A 25855-nucleotide genomic window follows, 5' to 3' on the forward strand; every position below is an offset into this window, starting at 1 on the left:
CATGAAAGAAATACAATCCCAATTTAAAAAACCTGAAGGAATATGTTGCAACTAATTGGCAACAGGTCAGTAACATGATTGGGTATAATATGTGCACCTTACAGAGACAGAGTAATAAACATTTCAGAATTATGTTCCTCAACACGAAATTGCAAAGAATTCTGTCTTCTGCAGGCCATACTATCTTCAAAAGTTTCAGAAAATCTGGAGACATGTCTGTGCGCAAAGGGCACCTACAAGAATTAATATTGGATGCCCCTAATCTTTGGGCCCACAGGCAGCACTGCACTAAAAATAGTCATGATTCTGTCATGAAAATCACTGCATGGGCTCGGGAACACTTTCAGAAATCATTGTCTGTGAGCACAGTTTGCCATGCCATCATGTTAAAGTTCTATCGTGCAAAAAGGAAGATGGTACGGGGGGTATATTTGTGCCTATACAGCTGGCAAACTGCACATCTGGAAAGTCATCATCAATGGTGAAAGTTATACAGGTTATACAGGTTTTATACCAACATATGCTCCCATCCAGACTATGTTTTTCAGGAGACGGCTTCAATATTTCAACAAAGCTACACCAAACCACATACTGCATCTATTACAACAGGTGCTGGACTCTTCTGCCTGCAGTCTAGAGCTTTCACTGACTGAAAACATTTGGAACACAAAACACAACAAAGAAGACCCAGGACTGTTGAGCAGCTAAAATCCTGTATCAGACAAGAATTGGATAACATTTCTATACCAAAAGTCTGCAACTGGTCTCCTCAGTTCCCAGACGTTTAGGCTTTAGTTGAAAGACGAGGGGATGCTGCACAGTAGTAAAAATGGCCCTGTCCAACTTTTTTGACATGTGTTGCTGCCATCAGATTAATTTATTAATTAATTCCTTTTTCCTTACCAGCTTCAAGCAAATTAGGGTTGTGGGAGAGCTAAAGCCTATCCCAGTTGCCATCAGGTGAGAGGCAGGGTACACCCTGGGGAGGTCGCCAGTCCACTGCAGGGCCAACACAAAAAAAACAACCATGCATGCTCATGCTCCCCCAAGGTTAAATTCATAATTACCAATCAAGTAAACATGCACATTTTTGAAAAATATGGGGAAGCAGGTATACTTGTAGAGAGAACCCACTCTGGCACAGAGAGAACGTGCAAATTCCACATAGAAAGGCCCCAGCCGGATTCTAACTAAGAATTTTCTTGCTTCCGACAATATTAACCATCACACCACCATGCAGCCCGTATCAAATTCAAGAGAGGCTCATAATTTCAAATGAAATGTTAAAGTGTCTCACTTTGAGCATTTGATATGTCTTCTATGTTGTATTGGGAATAAAATATTGGTTTGTGAGATTTAGAAATCATTGCATTCTGTTTTTATTTTCATTTTACAGTGTCCCAGCTTGATTGGAATTGGGAGTTGTATTTAATCACAATTTCTACACACAAATAAAGACATTTACATCCAAGTCTAGTGAAGAAAATGGCTTCCCAGAAGCTCACTCAGTGAATTAAGTGTTTTACAGTTTTCTGGAGGAAGACCTTCTGCTACCCCCCACCCCCCACTTCACTACAGTATCCAAACTAAATCTTAGAACCTGTCTTCCATTGTTTTTGTATTTGAATGTTCATTTTCAGTTAATTATCTTTTTAATTTGAGAACTCCCATTTTCTTCGTTTTGTTCTCCTAAGCCCTTAGAATATGGTTTGGAATTTATCTCTGCTTTAAGCCCTGTAATAGTGAAGCCTTTGTTATTATTACAACCACCGAAGAGACAAAAAACTTGTATAGCTGCTAAGGACAAAATTAAATTGATTCTTCCTGTTAGTGTGACAGTAGAGAAACAATCAGATCCTCTCCTCCCTCTTTACTGAGGACGCTCGAGCTGCAGTGAGGGCCTGCGGTGACTGAGGAGGACTCTGTCCCAGGAGAGGAGAGAACTGCTCGGGTAGAAGTCCTTTGCTGGCAACCATGGTTCTGAGCCCCTTTTACACTGAACTCCATTGGAAGCAGTGCGCCACATGTTGTGTTGCATCGAATGTGCTGGGGAAATGTGAATGGGGAAGGGGTCTGTGTTGTTTGGAGTGTGGAGTTGCAGAGGTGCAGTGTTCAGTGTTGTGTTTAGCCCCCATCGAGGCTCTGCTGCCTCATTCCATGCTGTCATGCAGAGTAATGGACCTGCTCCCTGCTGCCTATGGCACGAGCTGCACTGAATCAGCCCAGGCAGCTTTTCACAGAGAACACAAAAAAAACCCTCAAAAATATGCATTTTGATATGGAGAGTCTTGTGTAAACCATTTGAAGAAATAGCAGCTCCACATTGTGAGTGCTCCTGACAATGAAAACTTAATCTCTTTTTCATTTGTCCATGTTTAAGACCACAGTGAGCTTAAGGAAACTGCTCTATGTAGCCTCTACAATTTTTTCGGTCCATAGCTGGACTTTACTAAGAGATAAGATAAAGTGCCAGCACAGTGTGGTGCTCACAGTGTGCATATGAGTGAGTGAATCACTGTGTGCGTGTTGTGTGGGGTAAAATGGCAGTGTGTGGGAGCGGAGGTATGAAGAGAAGAGTGCAGCTGGAGCTCAATGCTCCTCGTGTTAATTGGCCCATACTTCAATCACAGCCAGTGGAGTGTGTCCTCTCTGACGGAACAGATCCTCTCCCCCCTCTTTCTCCCTTCCCCAATCTTTCTCCCTCTCTGTCCTGCTACATTTGTTCATTCACTCATCCCCCTCACTCACACTCACTTGGCACACACGTTGACAGGCTCGCAGACACACTACCTTACTCAGTCTCACGAAGTTTGGTTTCTGTTTTTGCTCAATCATTCATCCTCTCATCCATTCATTCATTAAGTCACTCCATTGCCCCACTCTGCAGCATCTCAGTTTCACTAACTCTCCTTCTACAGCTCCCCTCGCATCTTCTCCTCTAACTCTCCCCATTCTTTCCTTCCAAACGTGTCTTTGTCCTGTACTTCTCTCCCTCCCTATTTCCTCCTTTCCCTCCCTCCCTCACTTACTTCCTCTCTTTTCTCCCTCCCTATCGTTCCCCTTCTCCCTCTTTGATCCCTGTTGAGTAGAAGAGCCACCAGGCAGGCGAGCGGCTGTTGTTCCCATTGTGCATAGTGTGCAGAGTGATCGGCAAGTAGCGCAGCGCACAGCAGCAGGGTGTACAGTGCTGTGTGTTTCTACTGCATGGCTGTAAATAGCCGTAGTAAAGCCTGCTGCTGCCACTACTGCCTCCTTTGGACTTGATAGCTTTTGCTATCATAAGCCATTCAAATGAAAAAACGATGGAGCCATCTATCAAAGCCTCGTGGCACTATAGGTCCTTGCAGGGAATGCACAATATTTCTAAACTGCACATTCCACAGGCTCATAACCAGATTAGAGGGGCTTGCTTCTGTTGAGAAACATTTTTTATGTGGATCAGTTAAATTTAAGGGGGTAGCTGATACAGAGCACATAGGGAATAAATCATGGTTTACAAATTTAAGACAAATTCACATAGAGAGTCACACACTGCAGGGGAAGGTGTTCCTCTAAATAAGGTGTAAATCAAATTTTACACTGCTAACTGCAAAAAATACATGCAAATCGTAAATAAAATTATTCTTGGGAAGGAAAAGTTAAAAACCTCGGTTGGTTCTTTATGTCAAAAACTTGTTTCTAGCAGGTAGTCTCCAGTTGTCCTTTTTGTATTTTGTAACCTTTTACAGGAACAAAATGAAACACCGTGACATCTCACTTTGATGTTTCTTCACAGCAAAACTGCATTTTATTCTGACATTTCAAGCCCCTTTAACTTCAATGTGGTGTTATAAAATGCCTTTCACTCCTCTCAGGTTCAGAGTAGCTTTCATTTTATTAAAAAAAAAGTATTTTTATTTTCATGGGTTTGGATTAGGCTCTCCTGCCAAGAGACAATGTCATTTAATTGGACTTCTGTACAATGAGAGGATAACTTTCATTACTTGAATGGGAGGACACTCCTCGTTTCACATCCCTCTATGGATTGATGGAAATTAGATGAGGCTGACCCTGTACCCTGCCACAGGGTTTGCACGAACAATTCTCTGACCTCATTTTTTAACAAAAAGGAAAATGTCATAGTCTTACCCACTGAGCTCTCTGGCACGCGAGACACAAAAAGTAGAAACTGGAAATCACATCCATTACAGATGATTATGACTGAAATATTTGACATAATCCACATCTCATCTTTCCAACTCACAACATTTGGCACAGAGTCTGTAATTATCCAAGGGGAGAGTGTGTTTTATGTTTCATTATCATAACTCCGCACACGTCTCGTAATAGCAGTAATGCTCAAGAATGAACTTGTCTAGGCTGTGAGAGAAAAATTAAAGATCTGTCAATTGTTTAACTTTTATTTGTAATAAATCTTGAATTATTCACTCATGTTTTTATGTGTGTAGTCAGTGATTAGGATAAATGTCCATTCTACAAACTGATGGAGGCACAACTGTGTACGTGTGTGTGTGTGTTCATTTACTCCTCAGGACACTGGAGGCTCACACCACTGTGCTTTGACTTGTGCAGACTGCATAAACACAATCAATTTGTGTAAGAATGATGCACAGAAATATTTCGGTACTGTCTCTTTTTTATTTTCCCTCTCCCTCACACACACACACACTCATACACACATCCATTCAGAAGACATCCACTACAAATGGTTTACTACCCTCATGAGTGTTCTCACATAAATATCAGTAAGGTCCTGCTTTCATGTGGAAAGGCCAGTGTCTGGGGATCTTGCAGCTGCAATTCATATAACAGAATGTAGGGTATTACCTCAGTAGGCCTAATGAGCCTGGACTAACTTGACTTGAATGAATAAAATGGCTTTGTAAGAGGCTTTATGTTTGCATTCGCACTGCCAGTTCTAGTATGAGTGCTTATTTTAAGGTCAGACAGTGAGCAAGAATATTTCATCCTCTCACCTCGACACCTGACATCTTGTAGAGCAGGAAGCAGAAGTATGCAGCTCTGCTCAGTGGGCTGTGCCTCTTCTCCCAGGCTGACTATTATATCACATTATTCACTCAATGTAAATTATTTTCTGTAGTTTTTCCCAAATGTTTTGTCTAGATCTCCTAACAACGCTCGGCCTGAGGGATTATGTTATTATGTTTGTTTTAAGAGGACTAATTTCAAACTCCTCAAGCTTTTACAGGCATTTAGAAACCATAATGGTTTTGTGTTTGGGGAAAATAGCTTCAATATCAGCTTGCTATCAATGCATTTCTGTCATATAGGAATAATTATGCATCTATGCTGTGGCTTTACGTCATAAATGAACTGCTTGACTGACTTAAAAAGCACTGAGATTGAAATCAGAAAAAACTGGATACAGTAAATCTTAGATTATTCAGAAATTTGGAGTGTCATCTTAAGTAATTGAATACATTCACTGTTTTTTTAACAGGAATATTTTATGGATTGCTTTCCAATTCCATCCTGAGTCAGTAGTCGCAAAGTCACACTGTTTCTCTGCTCTGTTTGCACCAGAGCTTCTAATAATTCCCTCATTGATTGGTCAGAGACTGGGATAACCTATCCAGATCTAAATCAGTCACTAATTAAAAGAGCAAGATGAAAAGCAGCCGACAGTGCAGCCCTTCAGGATCTATAAGGTGAAACATTCTGTAACAACCACAAACTGGGAAGCCGCTTAATCTGCAGCATGAAAAAAAGCGCCAAGCTCTGCAAAGTGATGATTCACAATCTTATTCTGAGGATAAACAGATTGAACTGCTGTGGGAAACCTGAACTGATAACTACTGTGCCTCTGTGCAAGGTTGCACACAGGCTGATGCACACACGATCAAGCATGCACAGACTTTGCATGGATGAACAGCTTGTCTTTCACACTTTCACACACACAAACATTTAACAAAATATTCAATGTTTCTCATTCAGTAGAAGGTGCCACATGTTGCTTAAGTCAAGCTGGACTCTGTCTGTTGAATCTCTACGCTACACAACAATTTTGGAGTGCAGATCTGAACTGCGTTCACAGCACATCTGGCTCAGCCCCCGCTCATAACCAAAGGTGTTAGAGACACTTCTGTCAGCCTGTCATAAGCACTGGTGGATCACTTTGGCTTAGAGGAAGAGACTCCCAGGCAGAAAGAAGCCCAACAGGGGAAAAGACTTTGAGGACTGAAACCAGTGAATGTTTTCCTGTGGAGCCTCAGATGATTTTCAAGTATAAGAGGTGGTGAGAGGTTAGTGAAGAAAATATCAGACCACCTCAATGTTGTCTTCACATTCCCAAATCTAGATCACTGAGCCAGCAATATCTGTTTCAAAGCAAGAAATAAAAAAAAAATGTCTGTCCTCTACTTTTTTATAAGCTGCAATAAATTTTTCAGACAAGTTTGGAGTTCTCTAAGATGGCCTTAACTTCATATGATGATATTGAACATAACTTAATCATGAGAAACGAGGATAGAAAATGTTTCATGTTATGAGAAGTTATGAGAAATTTCTGGGATCTATGATGAAATAACTGCAAAAGCATAATTAGTGACAGCACTATCAAATGAATGTTCCATGCAAACAGTTGATTTGGTTTATTAAAGATAAGCCATTCACTGTTTGTCTGCATCTGGTTTACTTGTTTATAATAAATAATCAGGCTTAATATGATTCATCTGGTGTGACTAACCATCTTGGAATGAGCAGCGTTAGTAGTTCACAAACACACAAATGATGACTCAACAAAGTAAAATCTCTGAAATTACACTCAAGGCCAACAACACATGCAAGCATGATATGTAAATGCTGATACGTACTGTATTTTCTTATAAAAGTAGTTCATCTTCACTGAGCAACACTGCACTCTGCAGTTCTGTGATGAGAGCTGTAATCAGCTGACTTAATATTTGGGTAAAGATGACACAGAACATCGAGTGCCAACAACTGATTTAGCTATTTCCCGTCACTACTCAGTGTAGAATGTATGAATGAGTCTCTCCATTTCCCAAAGCTGCAGCCTTTGACAGCGAGTATGCCACTGCTAACTATGAACAGATTACATAACAATAAACCTGATGAGTATGATCAGCACCACATCAAGGTCAGGATCATTTATTGGCTCATTTGAACGATTAGATTTAAACCGCTTTTGCAAAATTGAAAAGGGGGAATTCACTCCAAATTACCTTTCAGTGGAGAAATCAAAGAAGGCTTCAATGTGAAAAAGCTGCTAATTTGAATAATGAAAACTCACAACACGAAATGAGTACAAATTAATCACAACCTCCGAGTTAGACCTCCATCTGAGCATATTGTTCCTTTCAATATCAAAATGACAGTCTCTATTCACAAGGCTAGTTTAAGAAGCAGGAGCTGTTTACACGCAGTGATGAAGCACATTAAAACAAACCCAGAAACATCAAACTGTCTTCATCAGAGGCTTTCTTTCGTCTCTGCACTGACATTCCCTCTCCCTTCGCTGTCCCCACACATCACCCCCCTTGTTGTACTGTAGATAACATGCAGTGCAAATTCCATTCAGGTGCAAACACACATATTTGCATTTGTAACAGCTGCATAGTAGGCACCTGCTTATTGATGGAATTTCACATTCAAACTTGAAAGAAAATAGAGATAGGCTATTTTTATATGAAGTGATAAGGATGTAAAACAGGTTCAACTTTGCACCTGCTACCTGGTAACTGCACCTCGTAAATCTGGCACCGTCACTCCAGTACAAAGCCTGCTATAAATGCCAGCGTCTGGGTTCTTTGAGAGGAGAATGACATGAGGTTTCAACAAAGCTCGCCCAGCTTGCAGCGCAGAGAAGTCTCACAGATCAGGACGCATAACACAACAGCGCAGGATGACATGCGACACAGGCTGGGGACACAGCCTAACATAGTTTTTATAAATGCCCCCATTTCCTCTTTTTAATAACCACTTATGCTGTCATTTCCTGCTCCATCCATCATCATGAAGGACCGCACCATACCACTGCAAAATGCTGCACTCCGCAAAACATTCCTGCACATTTCCCATCCTCCTCCAAGAGTTTTTTCATCCCCCTTTCCTCAATTTGTATGTATGCTTGTGCCATTGCAGTGCGCACACAGGTTCATATACACTGTACAGTACATGCAGTATATGAGTTTGTATCCCATGGGTCAGGTCCCAAGGTCCCCTCTCATCTAAAATTGCGCTTGTGTGTGTTTATATGAAGTATTCATTGTTTGTGTACCTCGCTCTTGTTGTGTGTGTGTGTGTGTCTGACTGCATACCCATGGGTCTGTCCCTGAATGTATTTTTCTGAGAGTTTGTGAGACTGTGTATTGCATGCAGCCATGTGAAGCTGTGTGCCTGCTAGCTGCCTTCAGACTTGTATTCCCAAAACACGCCGCAGGGTTCTGGCTCAGGTTTGTGCGTGTGTGTGTGCACCTGTTTGATAGCAACAGTGTGCTAATAGCGCACACTAAATTGTCCCTGGGTGTTGTGTGTGATGGCGCCTGTGTGATTTTGTTTATCAATCTATCTGGCAGCCTGTCCATCACTGTTCCTACATCCACCTGTTTCTTAAGCAGCTTCCTGTCACTTTATTCACATTACATGGTTGAATGTCTTTGCTATCTGGACCGGTGTTGGGATCTAACTGAGCCAGAGGTGGTACCTCAGGGTTGCCAGACTTTACTATAACAGCCATTTCTGTACTGAAAACATGCAAATTTAGACTTGGAGTTCTGTTGATGCTCAAAAAATTCTACACATTAATATCTGCTTACTGCTGTTCTGAATCATACCTTTTGCTAGAAATCTGAAAACTGGTGCTTGGCTTAATTTTTGTTTTGCATGTGACTTGCCATAATCAAATATATGATTATGTCACAGTTTTATCTAATTAGCAGTAGGCACTTTCAGATCCTTGGCAGCTCTGGCAGAATTCATCAGCAGAGACTTGAGTTAGAAAGCTGGTTTGCTATTGCAGACTGTTGGGTGAAATTCAAATTAAAACACATAAAAGTTTATCAATAATCCGATCATTTCTTATCGTTTCAACTCAAAATCTAGAAGTGTTCAATAAATTCAAAGAGTTAATTGTGTGTGCTGAGTGTAAGGCTGCAGCTTTCATTTCTTTTTCATGCTGCCCAAGAAATAATTTAATCAAAGAAATATTCGGTCTAGTTAAACATGTGATCACAACTTCCCAGAATCAAGTGTGACATCAGATATCTTGCATTTTCAATGTTGCACCACCACATGTCACTTTAAATCAGAAATATGGTCATCTTTTTTCTCCTGCTCTTAGTTCAGTGTTAAAATAACCTTTCAACAAGTCCACTAATCTTTTTTAACAGGCATTTTTATATTGAATGGTGACAGCTTTTTCTACTTTTATCTCTTTATTTGTTTTTATCATCTTAACAACTGATTTTAGGAGTTACTGTCCATTGTACTGTACTGTGTCATGGTTTATATCATACGGTTTAGTCATTTACACTATTGCATTTTCTATTCTTGATTTGAAGTTTTTCATTGCCCTAAATGAAAAGCACGTTGGGTCATCTGCTGTTATTTTTAAGAGTAATATACAAATAACAGTGATTTGACTTTTTTTTGTTATAGAGCAAGACATCCAGTGTATGGTGATATAAAACTAATAAAGCAGAAAATCCTGACACTAAAGACATTGCTTGGGGATACATTTGCCATGCTGTTGCTTGTTGCTAATTATTTACAGGACCAGATGATACACTGACTAATCATGTCAGACCATACACATGTGGCGCCTCCTCAGAAAACCCTCAGATAAATCTAAAGGGTTTCTTCCATTGGAAACATCATTGGCTTCTTCACTCTCACTCAACCTTAATCCCACTGGAATTGTATGGGCTACTCTAAGAGAAATTAAATGTCTTTTTTTTATTCTGTGTTATATTGTCCTATGTTAAACCTTTAATCTAATGTGTGAAACATTATCACGTTAACTGAAAGAATATTCATTTTAAGACTGAACTAAATACTTGCACAAAAATCAATTGAGCTCAGGCATTAAAAACCCTACAACTGTTGTGTGCAAGGACTGTAGTACAGTGCAGGCTGCGGAAAAGAGTCGGTCTGCTAAACTGTGTCGCCTGCTGATTTCAACGAAGGCAGTCATTTCCTAAACTTAAATGGATATATTTAATGAGTAGAAGTCAGAGATGTTATCAGAAGAAATTACAGATTTGTAGTTAATGAGTTAGTTTCCAATTGTTTCTTCTTCTTTTTTTAAGTTAACCGAAGTAAAATAATTGGTCAAATACATCCCATGTGTACAGCCCACTCCTATCAAATTCTAGACATCAGTGTTACAACAACAGAAGGAATCCAGAGAAAAGTACTGTAATCGCTCCATAACAGCAGCCTCTGATCTCGTTAAAGGCAAATTGATGTTCTATGTTAACGAGCTTTACCTTAATTAGTAGTATTAAAGAGAACACTGGGTCCCACGTGCAGAGAGGTTGGGACGGGGTTGTGGGTGGATGGCAGGATTGAGGAAACTACCCACTAATGTTGCATCAAACACATGATGAAAGAGGAGGCGGGTGAACGAATGGGAAAGGAAACGGTGCAGAGGAAGTCACAGGTTGCAGGGGTGAGAGAAAAGACGGGAAAGATTGAGGCAAGACGGAACAGAGGGATTGGCAGAGGGAAAGAGACAAGCAAAGGGGGACTGAGCTAAGCTTGAAGCTTTTCTGTGCTAAAGTCGAAGAATCAATGAGATGAAATTGATGAGGAGCATGGGGTTGGAGAAAACAAGCTTACAAATGTTGACTCTGTTCCTTTCATTTCTTCCAGTGTGCCTTCCAACCATGTCCCCCTCAGAGATTCAATTCCAGCCACCTCTCTCTTTACTCCCCCTTTCGTTCTGCTGCTTTCTCGATCTCTCACCCGGTTCTCCACTCATGCCATCTCTCCACCCCCTTATCCTCGCACCTTCACTCGTCTCCCTCCCTCCACACCTTCTGTCTCTCTCATCACATCTCCACTCCCCACCCCGCCTGCCTATCCCTACTCACAGCTGGTACAGTACAGATCTCACTGGCCAACTGTACAGCAGATGAGGGAAGAAGGGGACACTGAAGGCAACACGTTAGGGGCAGCACCGCGTGCACTACGCTGCTGCAGCAGCCTGTGCGGAACATTTCACGGGGTTTGTGAGGGGAAATGATGAAGTGAACTAAGCAGAGCACATCACCTGTGGGTGAAAGAGCTGACTGAAATGGATATCAGCCGCCGGAGAATTCAACTGTTAGAGGGAGAAGAGACACACAGAACACCCCACAGAAATGGAGAAAACAAACACATTAATTCCAATTATCATCTGGATAAATGCATCCGATGGCCTACAATGCAGACTCATAAATCTGACATTGCCACTCTCAAGCACTGCAGTAAATCTGTGAGAGAAGCAACACTGTGCCTCTCCATTTTACAGGTCAACAGCTTCATGTTCTCCCTTGGTGGTCTTTATGGTCCAAGGCCTTTTTTATTCTGGGAAATGACAGGTACTGATCGTGGCTCGTGCTTGCTATTCTTTTATTCTCCGTCAAAGTGCCGCAAGGATGAAGCAAAAGTTATTTGGACACCCAAAGGGAGTGCAATTTTAGGAATGCACGGAGTAAAATCTCTTTCACACTCATTCACTCTGCTTGGAAAAATCACCTATTCCAGATTTCTGAGAGTGTTCGAGGCAGGTCAGCCCGTCGGGAAAGATTCCTCGGTGGCAACAGAGGGATAACGGTGTGCTGCCATACGCCCAAATATTCCGCGTATCGGGATATAAATAGATCAAGAGGAAAAACTGATCGGCACTCTTGTGGGCTCCTATAACTGGCTTTATAAAATGGACAAGCAGATGCGCTCACGCACGCAGACAAACACTCACGCACAAAACACTGACCACGCAGGCGGAGAAAATGAGCATCAACAGATATGATCACTTCAATTAATACATCCGCAGCAAAGTGAAGCTGCGGCCAGCTTCGGTGTTTAAAGACTTAAACGGAACCCAAACTCTATCTTTATTAATAATGCATGGACATTTACCGGCAGACTAAATCATAGCCTTAAGGTTGGTCTATATGATTAATTGAACTGCCGGTAAACTGAGTGCGTGAGTGTATCACTGAGCTATCTATCCCATCTCTTGTAAGGGACCTATGCGCTGGTGAGTTTTCAGGCGCAGCAATGACAGAGGGGTCAAAGCCCCGGTGTGCCGGCCGTTTCCACCTTTCCATCCCCGGCCATCCATCTCTCCATCACAAACGTCCGTACAGATGCCGACACCCGAGCCCCCTATTCCTGTCTCAATGACGCGTAGCAGCCTCTCACTACCCGAGCCGCAATTAATCCAAGCAGCATAGAGTCTGTGTGCGTGTTTGCGCGGAGTGAAGCAGCGAAAAAAAGCCTCTGCACTGACAATATCATTCAAATATATGTACTTACTGTTTTTCACCAGCCTTTCCCCCCTCTTCTCCTGCGTCCCTCCATCCTTTTTCACATCCTTCCTTTTTGAGGTATCCGTTTTGCGGGTGTCCCCCCACCGCCGCCACACACACACGCGCGCGCACACACACACAGGCACACACGCTGTGAAAATATATATCTAAATATAAATATGTTCTACATGTATTCAATTTCTCCGATCTCTCTCTTCTCCTCTCTCCCTCCCTCTCTCCTCTCCTCTCTCTCACACACTCTCAAGCTCTCCCTCTTTCCCTGTTCTTTTGTTAAAATTCAGTATATGCGCCCGGTCACCTAGCAACCGTCAACCTCCCTCTCTCCCCCTGTTTCTCTCGCGCTTCCTCCCCCCTCCCTGCCTCTCTCCATCACTGGCGACACGTGTTGAATGCTAAACTTAGCGGTCCGGAATGAAATTAATAAAGGGATGGACGCTCTATATCTCCACCCTTTCTCTGCCTTCCCCCTCTTCCTCTTTCACTGTGGCACGTATCATAATGCAATATAAATATTTACTAGAACCACTCAGCCCTCTCATGGCACCCCATCCCTTGCGTCCCTCCGCAGTTTTCCTCCCTCCCTCCCCTCCCTCCCTCCATCCATCCATCACTGGCTCCCTATCCGCATCCCTCCCTCGCCGTCCTGCCTTTTTTCCTCCTGCCTCCTATCGCCTCTTTCTGCTTCTCCAAGCAAAACGGAGGCACCACACCAGCGTCTCTGGATCCACATGTGAGTGTCACCCAGCTGCCTGGTGCGTCTTAGCATGGAGAGCTGCAGGTTGCGTGCAAGTGTGCGGGCGTGCATGTGAATGAGAAATCTATACTACAGCAGCATGTCAGTGACCATGTGTGAGTAGCTTGCAGCGAGTGCGGGACTTGCAGTGTCATAACACTGCAGCTCAGATTTAGGACGCGGTGTTTTGGTTGCGGAGCTGAAATAAAAATGTTATTTTCCAGTAACTTTTTGTGATGATAAATGCAACAGGAGACCTTTCTGTATATTTTGCTTCCAAAAGGCAGAAGTGACATAGCATTCATTTTGAGGATATAGGGTTGACTTCCACTTTTTCTTTTTCTGTGCTGCTAATCTGTGATCTGAATGAATCAGCTGCGTATAGTTAGCTGCAGATCATCAGCAGACTGTGTGTCAGAGTGTCCTGTTTTCATATGATTTAGGTGTAACTATACCAACAGACACTGGGTTGTTTTTCTGCAGAAGATGAGCTGATATTGAAGGCGTAAAGTTAAAGATTAAACATTTTTAAAAGATTTTAAACTGGATTAGAGTGTTACTTATTGGACTATTTTGGTCATAAGAAAAAGAAGAACCTCAGAAAAGTTGTGGCTAATCTGTTATCCTTTCCCAAGGTCTCAGACCTTAACTAACTTGCTGGTGCTATTACTTGTTAATAATTCACAGAGGGACCACGTGCAAATTTCAAACCTAAAATTTTGTGCCAACAATTAGTAGCCATGGGTTCCTCTAGGGCAGCTATCTCACACCAGAATATTTAATAGCTGTTGGTTCACATTGCAACACACTGCAGAGTCACAACAAAGGCTTTTCTGACTCTTTCCATTTCTTAACACAGCAACAAAGCTTAATCCCCTTCCTGAGCGTGCATGAGGTGACAGTGGAGAGAAAAACTCCCTTTTAACAAGAGCGTACCTCCAGCAGAACATGGCTTGTCTTATTTTCTTTGTTGAACATTTTCTGTTTTCAAGCTTATGTCTCATGACCACATTGAGCGTCTTGGTACTTCTCGCTAAGTGATAAAGTATGATGTCTTTATGTTTGTCTAAGCATCCACATTCAACATTTCACCACATGACAATGCAGATATTTGACACAGTTGATTGGACCAAACGGGTATATATATCTATAGATATATAGATATATATATATATCTATAGATATATAGAGGCATTAGGCATGAGGCATTAGTTCACTGGAGTTCCTGCAGTCGAGCTCAGCTTAAGATTTATCTGAAACTATGTTTTCCACAGTCCCTTCTCTTTTCTACTTTGTTTTCAGTGAATGGTAAGAGTTAGGACTTAAAAACAAACGGTCGGGGTTACAACCTCTGGCAAATGAATCTCAATTAGTACTATTTTGTACCTCCTCCTCTTTTTTGACAGCTTGAATTCTTTGAGGCACTAATGAAAAACAATACATTCCAGCTTTCTTGTATAGCACTTGACAGATCAGCTTTGCAGGATGGAGCCTTGCTATGGATATATTTTTTTAATTTTCCACCATAGATATTTTATCCTATCATTAACAGTCCATGAATGCTTTGCTTTCGCCCACTGCAGCCTTGTTTACTTCGGTTTAGATGCTAGTTATGGTTTACATTTGGCTTTTCTGGATATAAATCTCATTTCCTTCTGCGAGTTTCTTACGCTTTGGTCACAAACACTGACTTCTGTTTCTGCCCATTTGTTTTTCATTTCTTTTGTTGTATATTTTCTATTTTTCTGACTTGTTGTTTTTAGTTTTCTTTCCAGACGTCTTGGTCGACCTGTATGTTTCCCTTGTTCAACATTCCCATTTTGTTTGTACTTGCTCCAAATTTTAAACACAGCTGACAGAGAACAACCAATATATTTTGCAATATTGAATTTATTTGCCTTCTTGAAGGAGTTTTATAATCCTTTCCAAAGTTTTCACTAACAACTCTCTTGTAGGGGGCATGTCTCTTGCTAATCAATTACTTACAACAGATAAATAAGCTCTTTGAGAACTCTTTTTAACTGCAGAATCATTAGCATATTAAGACTTGTGCAGGTGTTTGTTTTTAAAAAAAATACTGCATCATTCCATGATTTTTCCCTCTACTTCATCTGAAAAAGTTTTTTATAAGAAGTGTTTGAGGTATGCTTTAAACAAATAAAATAATTTTGTGTCATATCTGTTTTTTATCTATTTATTTTGCAGTTAAAAAGCTAAATAGACATCCTCCAAGTAACTTTTGCCAGGGGTTGTACAATAACTATACAGGCTTAGGGGTTTTACGCATTTGTTTTACACATATGTGTTGCCATCTCACAATTGCAAACCATGGATTGGGACACTTTTACATTTTAGAGATGTGTACAAATGTACCTATGTCATGCTCTCTGGTGAAACTAGGTTTGTGTAGCTTTTCACAGGATTTTTTTTGAAGGAGTGCAAAACTTTGCATGCACCTGTGTCTACACAGAAAGAGAAAATGAGAGTCTCCTTTCGCCAACTGGCAGGGCACAGGTCTCATTGATACATAGACTTGTGCGTTGCCCCCTGGAGTGTTGGTACGTGTTAGAGGCACGTCTCAACTCTATCTAATTGACCAGCCATCAATATGAGATTGACTCAAAGCCAAACACACAAGTTGCAATTCTGCAGACGTTGATTCAAATAAATGGCTTAAGGTTGTGGGCAGGTTAGTTGGCTTTAAATTATTAGTCATATTACCATAAAATGGTATGTGGACATTCAAATTTCACACAATATCATTTGTTTTGGATAGTGTTGTTTTCCACTGCCATGCTATAGAAACAGTTAATACAAGCTGCATTGAAAGAAAAAAAAAACATGTTCCGACTCCACACACAGATGGTTGTGCTGCCTAATGTAACAGGGGGAAATAGAAAATCATTTGTGGCGCTCACCACATTAAAAAGAATTAGACCTAAAAAATTCAGCAGGAACATTTCTTTGCACACTCGGTGTCTTCATTACTCTGCATAATCCACGGAACAAGTTGTCAACAGTTGTCACACTGACTAAACTTCATTAGTAAGCACAACAACTCTTGACAGCAGGACAGAAATCTCTGAGACAAAAGCCGTGCAAATGAAACCAAAACTAACTGAGAAAAACTGGAAATAAAACTGTCGTGGTAATTCTTTTATGTGTCGTCAGCTGGTTACACACCCATCAACTTTCAGTTAGACAAAGCAAACAGAGTCAGAGTGGGCTGCTATTAATTATGACTTTAACAAAAAAAATTTCTTGTCAGCTGATAAATCATATAGATTGCTAAATGCTAGTTTTGTCTGACCATCTGTTCAAAATAAAGATACAAAAGTTGCATAATTGAACAGAGTTCTCACTATTTTCTTTAAAATTACTCATGAGATTAGTTATCAAAGTCACAAAAAGCCACACATTCACTGTTTCTTCCAGTGTCTGACTGGTTATTGTCACTCAGGATTTTTTGTAATGGAGTGAAGTTGCCTTGGCGATGGATATAAACGACCGCTTATTATTCTACTTGTGCTCTGATCTATGTCAGTTTTAGGACTCAGTCCATATGGCAATAAAGGTTGGTCTGTGGGGTGATGAAGCAGATCTGTTTGCCCCATCCCAGTGATTAGGTTCCAGGTGGTAGAGAAAGACCAACGGCCGCTGTTCCTGGGCCATACAATTTGTGATAAGCGACCCATATCTGGTTTAGTGGTGCGTTCACTGTCACTGCTGTAGTATTAATAGGCCAGATACACATCAGCTATTCATATTTTCTGCCAAAGCAAAACAGTGAACCAGCTGCTATACTCTTCATATTTCTCTTGTTATCTGTATATGCCACATGCATTCATCTTCATTTGCATTCATCAATCAATTCATCATCATAGCTTGGGCGCATGCTCCTCCCTCTCTCCCCCTGTCTCTGTGGCCGGCTCTCTGTTTTGCCTGGAGCCAATTGAGATGTTGGAGTGATGACATTAGGGTTTATGAGGGATGTGATAGCATGCGTCATTGCTGTATTTACTCCACAGTGTGTATCGGCATGCTTTTGAAGCATTCAAAGCCCTACACTGTCTGATTATATTAATTTGATAGTTACAGTGTGGGATCATGCTCACCTTTGGGATTAACAAAAGTTGAATGCACAATTCAGACCCATTTCTTTGCCAATTTGTGTTGGATTTCAAGTGTTTGTGTATAAGACTGTGTGAGTATGAAAGACAGTTTGATTTTGTTGGTTGGTGTATCTGATGTGACTCCAGTCGCCTACTTCTATTTACACATCTGTTTGGCTCTGAGCTACCAATCAGACAAAAAGGTTTTCTCTTACTCTCAAAAGAACACACACACATACAAATACACATACAGTGTACACAGACACACCAAAGCACAGGGTGGAGTTATACTTGATGTTGTTGATCTCGTAACAATAAAATCATAGCCCTGTGTCACACCAACAACTCTACATATACATACTACAGTTTCATCTGGGCCCCCCAAACCTCTCTTATGAACACAAAAGGTAGTCTTTAAAGTTGCATACGTACAGTTGTGGGATGTAACACCACTGTCTTAAAAGCATATCGCTGAAGAAGCCTGTAAAAACACCTCCAGGTGCCACGAAAATGTCACGTGTCGACATTATATGGTTACATTACAGAACGTAACAAAAACAAAATTCGATTCCGATTCACATTTTTTAAGCACTTGAATGTGAGACTTATAAACTGACATGAGACATTTAGACATGAGAAGAGCTTAACTGCATGTTAATCTGAAACAGGACTACCTGAGCCTTCATCTGTGAGACAGGGATGATGACAATAAGGCTATCACTTACTTTTCAGTCAGCTTAATGTGTATTTCTAGTTAGCCTTGATGCAGAGCACCAAAGTAAAAGTAATGTTATAATGTAAAAAAATAATGTTACACATAAACAGTGTTCTACAGGAGTTTTACTTTTACATTTATTTAATATGTTTTATCGTAGGAATCAACCACTACTCCAGCCTCCTCTCATTCACAATCCACACAGAAAAGTAACATGCTAACATGCAACAATAACCGAAGAAGACACAATATGCTACTAACCTGCTAAAGGGCGAAGGTTGCAAAGCTTACAAAACACATCTTACAAATATCTTATTGCTCAGACAAAAAGTGAAGTTAGTGCTACACACTAACCAAAGTAGATATGCTGCAACTTTACTAAAATAACATAATTGAAGTAAAAATATTGATCGTGATATTTTCATATTATAAAGCTGCCAATTATATTCACAGTCTCAGAAGCGAAAGCAAATGCAAGAGAACAAACCAGCTCCAGTAATTACTTCAAGTATATCAGGCTGTGACTTCAGTTGGATCACCCAACTCCACCCACATCCAGTTAGATTGTTTCAAGTTAGCATTTTGGTTAGAGGGTGTGGCTTCTAAAGCAACATCATAAATGACTTGGAGGCGAGTTAGATACACATCTAGCAAAAAATACAATGTAAACTGAAATGAAAAGAATCCCAATAATAATTATCAATAATAATGCAAAGACACGTTTGTTTTTGTTTTTTTCTTTACATTAACATACTCTTTCTGATAAAAAATGTGCGATGTTGCTTTGCATTGTAAGCAGTTGTTGAGAAATAGCTATTTCTCCTGCAGGACTCTCCACCATTAAGCTGGGCTTTCAACCATCTCAAGAGACGTTGTGCATCTGCATTTGCAGGGCAGCCAGAAAGAATACGCTCTCACCACAGCTAGATTTTCTGAAAAAGAGCCAAGAGTAGGTGGAGATGTCTAATTAATATTCAACCACTTGAATTTTAATATGCTTAGAAGTTTTTTGAGAAATATTTGTCGAAATAGGTTAAATATTTCCCCACCCTAGCTATAAAGACATAATGGTTCACATAGAACTAGATAATTAAATTAATCAATAAATAAGATATTTCTTTCCAACTAGCTTTGTTTTTTATAGGTCTTTTTAGGGTGTGTTCCAGACTTTAAGATCTAAAGATTAGTTGCAGATAAAAACATTTTTTTTTAATATTTTTTAAGTGATTTTCATCATTTTCATCATTTACAAAGCAGGGCTTACGGTGACATATTCTTACTGTGTGGCACTGATGCTTTTACTCACATATAAGTAGGACTTCTTTGCATTTGTTTTCTCCTTGTAGGAACCAACATTTTGGCTTGTAATTTAGCTGCTTAACAATTTTGCTTTCATTTCAGTGAAAACTTTTATCAGCTAAACAAATTATGTACAAACATGTCTGGTCTGCAGCTGAAGTAGCCAACAGAATAAGTCTGCTTAAGACTGTGTGTCCACAAACATATGTAATACAGGTACATGATTTGTTTTAACTTTTGAGTGACATGAAACGTGATTATTCTGGCTTGGTTAGACATAATTGCTACAGGCCAAATGCCTCGAAAGAAACAGTTATACCTGAAGGCAGGGAGTAGCACAAGAAACAGGGTGTGGAAAAAAATAACTTTCACTTAAACACATGTGCTTCGAAAATCATAATACAAGTTTTACAATACAAATTTACATTTACAGTATATTAAGGGTCATTTGCACATATTACATTAGAAAAACTGCATCTGAGAACCTTAACAACACAACCTCATTACTGGACTGCAACAAGAAAAAAATTCAAAGTCTTTTATTAAGTTTTTATTGATCATAGTTTGACACTGAGAGAAACAGATCCTGGATAAGGTTCATATTAGCAAAGTCCAGATGTTTTGGGAGTGCTTTTGTCATGTCCCACTCACGAAGAGCAAAGACACATTCAAGGTGTGAGAGATTGAACGCTTGTAAGAAGAAATCTGGAGTCTCAGAGGAGTGGTGTTACTGGACTGGCAGTAAACCTGAAACTAAATTTTACATGTTTTCACACGCCAAGTGGAAGTTTTTACTGTTGCATGAGGGCTGTCCCATTGCACAGATATGAAATATTTCACACGTTGTTTCTTTCTTCTTCTTCTTTTTTTTTTTACATTTCTAGTTCTGTCTTTTTCAGTCACCGTGATTGTCAATATTTTCCATCTGGCATAGATGTTTGTATAGTGTGGGCTTACAATTTTGATTACTTTCTGAGCCAGGCTGGACCATGTGGTATCAACAGGAAAGACGTGCAGTTTTGGCATGGAGCATAGGGATGTATGTAGCGGAAGGCTGGTTAGATGAGATGCAGACAGAGAGTTGATAGGGTTTGGTGGAGGAGTGTGAAGGGGCCACAGTTAGCTGATGTGCCAGATGGTTTGTTACGCAGAACCATCTGGCAAGCTGAAGTTGGAAACTGTTTGTAAAAGGGCAGGTGCTTTCAAAAATATTTGGCAAGTGATTGGATGAACCATCTGTCAGTCACCATCTATCACTGGCTAGCTTTAACCCATCAGATCAACAGAGTAGAACCTATTTCTCGAATCCAACTCTTTCCGAAACCAGTTTGGAAAATCTTTCACACTGAGAAAAACCTTCAGGTTTTTTTTGTTCTTCTTTCAAAGAAGAAAAATTATGCAGTTGTGGTATTACTGATGCAATCTCAGCATCTATGCTAACCTTTTTTAAGGGAGCTATTTTTGGACTAGCATTTCACCTAAAGCCATGTTTGGGATGTTTAGTGGTTGTTACCGCTGGCTGGCAAGTTAGATTCTCGTTTGAGTTTGACCTTGCAAATCTCACGGTAAAGGCATCAGAGTACCAGCAGCTCTTTAAAGGAGCTAAAGGTGACTCTTCCTGTAAATTCTTAAGCTGTGCATTTACTTTGCATTTAGTCACCGAGTCTGTCTCTTTCTATTCCCCCCCCGCTCTCACATGCATTATAAAAGTGATAGAGAGTGGCAATTGCATTTTCTTTCAGTGTGTTATGTGGAATGTGAAAACGTGCAGACCCACACTGAAAACTCTGCCCTTCCCCTAAACTTGTCTCCAATACCCCCCCACTCCATTCCTGGAATAAATTATTTCATTTCTTTTCAGTCCGCAGATTTTTTTTTCTCGTCTCTGTAGTGCAGCTCAACCTCTGTCCCTGTGGAGTGCCTTGATGAATATGTTGGGCTCACAGTCTCTGATCATCCCAACTCTGAACGCCTTCAGATACACACTAGCCTCTGGCTGCTTTCAGGGCTCATGAGAACTTTCTCTCCTCCTCTCACCCTCAGACTCACAAATACACAAAGGAATAATGCAAACTATGGAATAGATCTAGATCTTTTATCCTTTGCGCACACAAACTCTTCAGAGGCAAAAAAAAAAACATTTACACTGTGTAAATGAGCTGGAAAAATTGCGACTTGTTCAGATTAATGATGACATTTAAGAACACTGAACAGTTTCAAACAACATCTATAATTCATCTGGGAACATAAATTCGACAATGGGTGTAATGTGTGGAATTCATTCTATACTGCTTAACTCATGAATATGGAGAAAAGCTGGAAATAAATTATTCTTTTTTATAATTGGAATCTCAGGAGTTGATTACAGGAGCAAGAGGCCCATGTGTGCTGACATATGTTCATATGGGTGCAGTATCTATGTGTGTGTGTCCTTGGAGGAATTAATGATGGCAGTTGTAGCATCTCTTGTGCAAAGGTATCATATGGGGGGCCGTGTTGATTGGCGTGTCCTGGAACGCTGTCTGGAGCCCCTAACGATGTTGGATAAGCCCTCATCCCTCTCACTGGCGTGCACGTGTAGTTCAAGATTGGGATTCGATAAAGATAAGTGAACGCTCTGTTTCATCCAGGTCACAGGGGGATTCACTTCGAGCTTCTAACACAGCAGAAAGCGCACATACACACAAAATCCACATCCCGCTGGCAGGCGGTCCTCCGGCGGTATCAATTAAGAAGTTGGACCAATCAATGTCTTAGCACTAGCCTGATACTCAACTACAAGGAGATTAAAACTAAGCTTACATCTTAACACATTGGAGCCAACCACACAAACATAGAAAGACCCCCCCCCACTCCCCACCCCCTTAAAGGTCGTAAAACACACATTACACATCTCAACACAGAGATATGTTAGTACAGCAAAGAGCCGGTTATTTTTTCTGCTGTGCAGTTGCATGTGATGGCATTTGTGCTTTGAGACACTTTCTGAACAAAGGACAATAATGGCATGTGTACTTTCTCTCACTGTTATTTTGCTCCTTTTATCTGCTAGGCCGAAGTCTGACCCAAATACTTCAGGTTTTTGATGATTGGACCAAAACGGAGATCAGAGGTGTTCAACAGGCTTGTTGTGATAGTGGAGAGAAAAGGAGGGAGGCAGAGAATCTGGAAAACTCACAAAGAGATTTTGGTACTTACCACACTTCCTATCTGTACAACATGGGGCTCATAAACCAGTCAAACCTTATCCTCACAGACTGCTGAATTCCTTATCTTAAATCTTAAAGCTTCAGTGCCTCAGCACTGTGCCTTTCACCTAACCATTGCTTATCCAGGGCTGGGCTGGAGGGGCCATCATTCACACTCTCAGTTGGGGGTGGGACACCAAAGAACCTTTGACCTTGTCTTTAAACCACACCTTGAGACTGAGAAGCCAGTAATGCAGCAGTGGCAGCCAGCCCAACAGTTAATGATCTACATGTTACTTTTTTTCTGCTTAAAACAGGATTGCTTACCACTGTTGTTGCACTAAAATATGGCCACACACACACAGAAACACAATAAGAGCAGGAGACATAAGGTCAAAGAACACCTCAACTGGTTTTAAGAGTCCCATCTATTTTTCATTGAATGTTCTAAAGGGATGTGATAGGTATAATTCCCATGATGAAGTCCCTTCCAGATTAATCAGCACCTGCTTCCTCATCCTGAAGGACAGGAAATAAAGACAAGCAACTCTGACCAAAGGAACAGCTTTAAAGCGTCTCACTCCGACACAGCACTATGTCCCCAGCTCAGTTTTACTCATCAACTCATTACAGAGTTCAACTCAAATGTAACAGATTTTGCAATCACATAATACAACCCTGATTCCAAATGAGTTGGGATACTGTGTAAAATAAGAATTCCAAAAAAAAAACACCCAAATATCATCAAACAATATCTTATTTACAATAGTACAAAGAAACATATCAAATGTTAAAAGAGAGGCATTTTACTTTTTCATCAAAAACATTAGCTCATCTTGAACTTTATGGCAGCAACATGTCTCAGAGTGCAGAGCTGGGGAACCCCAGTGGCCTGAGAGTTAAAATCACAAAAAACTAATTTGCGGAGGATCATTGACAGTAGGAGTGTCCTAAGTTTGCATCCATCTGGGATTATTTTATGCTATTTTCAACAAGCATTAGCATGGCATTAGCACAGCTTGGAGTTCATCTCTAAATGAGATGAAATCTAAGCTACACCACATGGTGGTCAAATGGAGCATCTTCAGGTATCAGTCAGGTGTACACGATCCTTACTGTGACCATGTTATTCAGCCAAGTTAAAAAAAAATCACAGAGCCTTTTCTCTATGGTGGAGGCACAGAATGTGTTAATATTATCTGTCGCTGCCATGAAAACGGGCTTCTTCATTGACTTGGTTACCAGGCTGACTAGTCCTGCCCTAGGACCACGAGGACTGGGCAAGACTGCTTTTGTGGCCCTCCAATACCACATATTTTACTTAACCAATAATTTACTGTCTACACTTAACCAAGCTGTGACTGAAAACAAATTGGCACTAGTTTACTTCTAGAATCGAATGCCTCACCTATGAGCTGCTCCACCACCATCCAATCATGCTCCTGATCGTGGAAGTCTGGAACTTTTTATTTTATTGTGACAAGTGTTTACCATGAAAACAGCAGTTAAGGCGATAACAAGAACATCAGCCTCTTCATTTTTCCAAATTGCTACCTTTTCCTGTCCCTTTTTCTTTTATGGCATGTGGTAAGCATGAAAACAGTCCCTGTCCTTATTCAGACAGAGATGGGCGTTGCATTTTCCACAGCACACATGGGAAGTGTCCTGTGCAGTGCTTGCACCTTTTCGCTTTTCCCAGGATGGGAAGTGGTCGACCATGTCTCTCCTCACATCTGGAGGCATAATGGTCGATCGCCAACTCCTCTGTGGTGTTGGTGTTTGTGATGGTGAGGAGTGGGATGGAGAGGATACTGGTGAAGGGGAGAGTGGTCTGCCAACCCTGACTTTTGCTTTTCCTGCGCTTACCAGGGAAGAGCCAACTGAGCCCTGAAACCTTCATGGTGTTTTTCTCTAGGTCCAGTGTCTTCAGGTTTCTTTGGTACAGGAAACAAGCATTGGTGAGTGCCACTGTGACACTAGGCTACCAAATATACAAGCACCATCTTCTGGTTTTGAAGATGTATTTGTACAGGGCAGACAGCATATCCAGGAAATCTACACCACCAATGAATCTGTTGTAGGTTCCACAATGGATGGTCTGGGAACCATGACATGTGTTTTGGTCTTCCAAGCCCAGCGTCTCCCGTGGTCTTGGGGTCAGGTGTAGGGTTAGGGGAGTGATGCCAACGAAAGAGGACACTGGGTTTATCGGTTTCTGAGTGCAATTATTTGTTCTAAACATCACATTTTGATCTGTAATTTGTGCAATTGATTCATCAAAACTCGTTTATAATGCACAATGGTCAATATAATGCATATTTCACCATGGAAAAAGATTCCACTTTTTACCTATAGTATCAAATTTGAACACAAAGTTTCTGCATGATTTTACAATGTATTAAAATGCAGGAAATTAAATAATTATAACTTGCTTCAACAGATTAGGTGTTCTTGTTAAAATATAAGCAAAAATTTCACTGGAAAATCCTCAAAATCGCAATTTTCTTTATCTTGATCCAGCGAGTTGGGAACTAATCGGAGGAGGCCATTTTGGATTGGCCTAAGTGCTGTGTCCGAATTGTAGTAGTGAAAAAGGTATCGACCAGGGGGTGGAAGACAAATATCATTGTACACAGGAGGGTTTTGAGTAAAGTTTCTGTAATAGGTCTCAGAAATGCTTGTATCAAATTTGATGCATTTGGCATTATAGGGTTAAGGAAACTGCTCATATTTCATGTTATTTATTTTTCTTTTTTTTGGTTTGTTTGCTTTTTTTTTTTTAGATGAAGTTGGAGGCTTCCCAGTATTCCAAACTGGTGAAAAATGTATGGAAGCAGTCCATGATATTGCTTTCCTTGACCTTGGATTCACAGTCCTGGCGTGGCAATGTTCTCGCTGCGTTTGTTTATGCATTTAGCAGACGCTTTAATCCAAAGCAGCATACCAATGAGGATATAACATTACAGCTAAAATCAAAGCTAACAATAAGCTACATAGAAGGAAAAACACTTATCAAGCTCTGTCAGAGGTGAGAGTGTTGAGATAGAGAGAAGGCATAGAGGTGTGTACAGTTTTGTAGAAGCACATCTGCTAATTGTACATTTCTGCTGCCACTTCGGTGATTAGAAATGAAAAACCTGAAATGTAGCCTACACTCATTTGTGTTTGCGCTTTTGTCCTTTTGCAACAGAAGTACCTACTTTGGGTTGAGATGAAACCAAGAGTTATAAATAATGTCTTCCAGTGCAGAGATTGTCTATTCCTTTCATTCATGCTTACTTGATATTTTTTGT

The 25855-nt window shown here is 40.7% G+C and overlaps 1 protein-coding gene across 1 annotated transcript in view; it reads right to left on the reverse strand.

The window, feature by feature from the left end:
- Positions 1-12969, reverse strand: part of grin2db (glutamate receptor, ionotropic, N-methyl D-aspartate 2D, b) — a 60530-nt gene extending 47561 nt beyond the window's left edge. The window contains exon 1 of the mRNA XM_072394113.1: positions 12502-12969. The gene's annotated coding sequence lies outside the window, so the exon portion shown is untranslated. The remainder of the gene's footprint in view (positions 1-12501) is intronic.
- Positions 12970-25855: the final 12886 nt, after the last annotated feature.

This window comes from Leuresthes tenuis, unplaced genomic scaffold (assembly GCF_036924035.1).
Source record: "Leuresthes tenuis unplaced genomic scaffold, fLeuTen1.0.hap1 SCAF_10, whole genome shotgun sequence".
Taxonomy (NCBI): domain Eukaryota; kingdom Metazoa; phylum Chordata; class Actinopteri; order Atheriniformes; family Atherinopsidae; genus Leuresthes; species Leuresthes tenuis.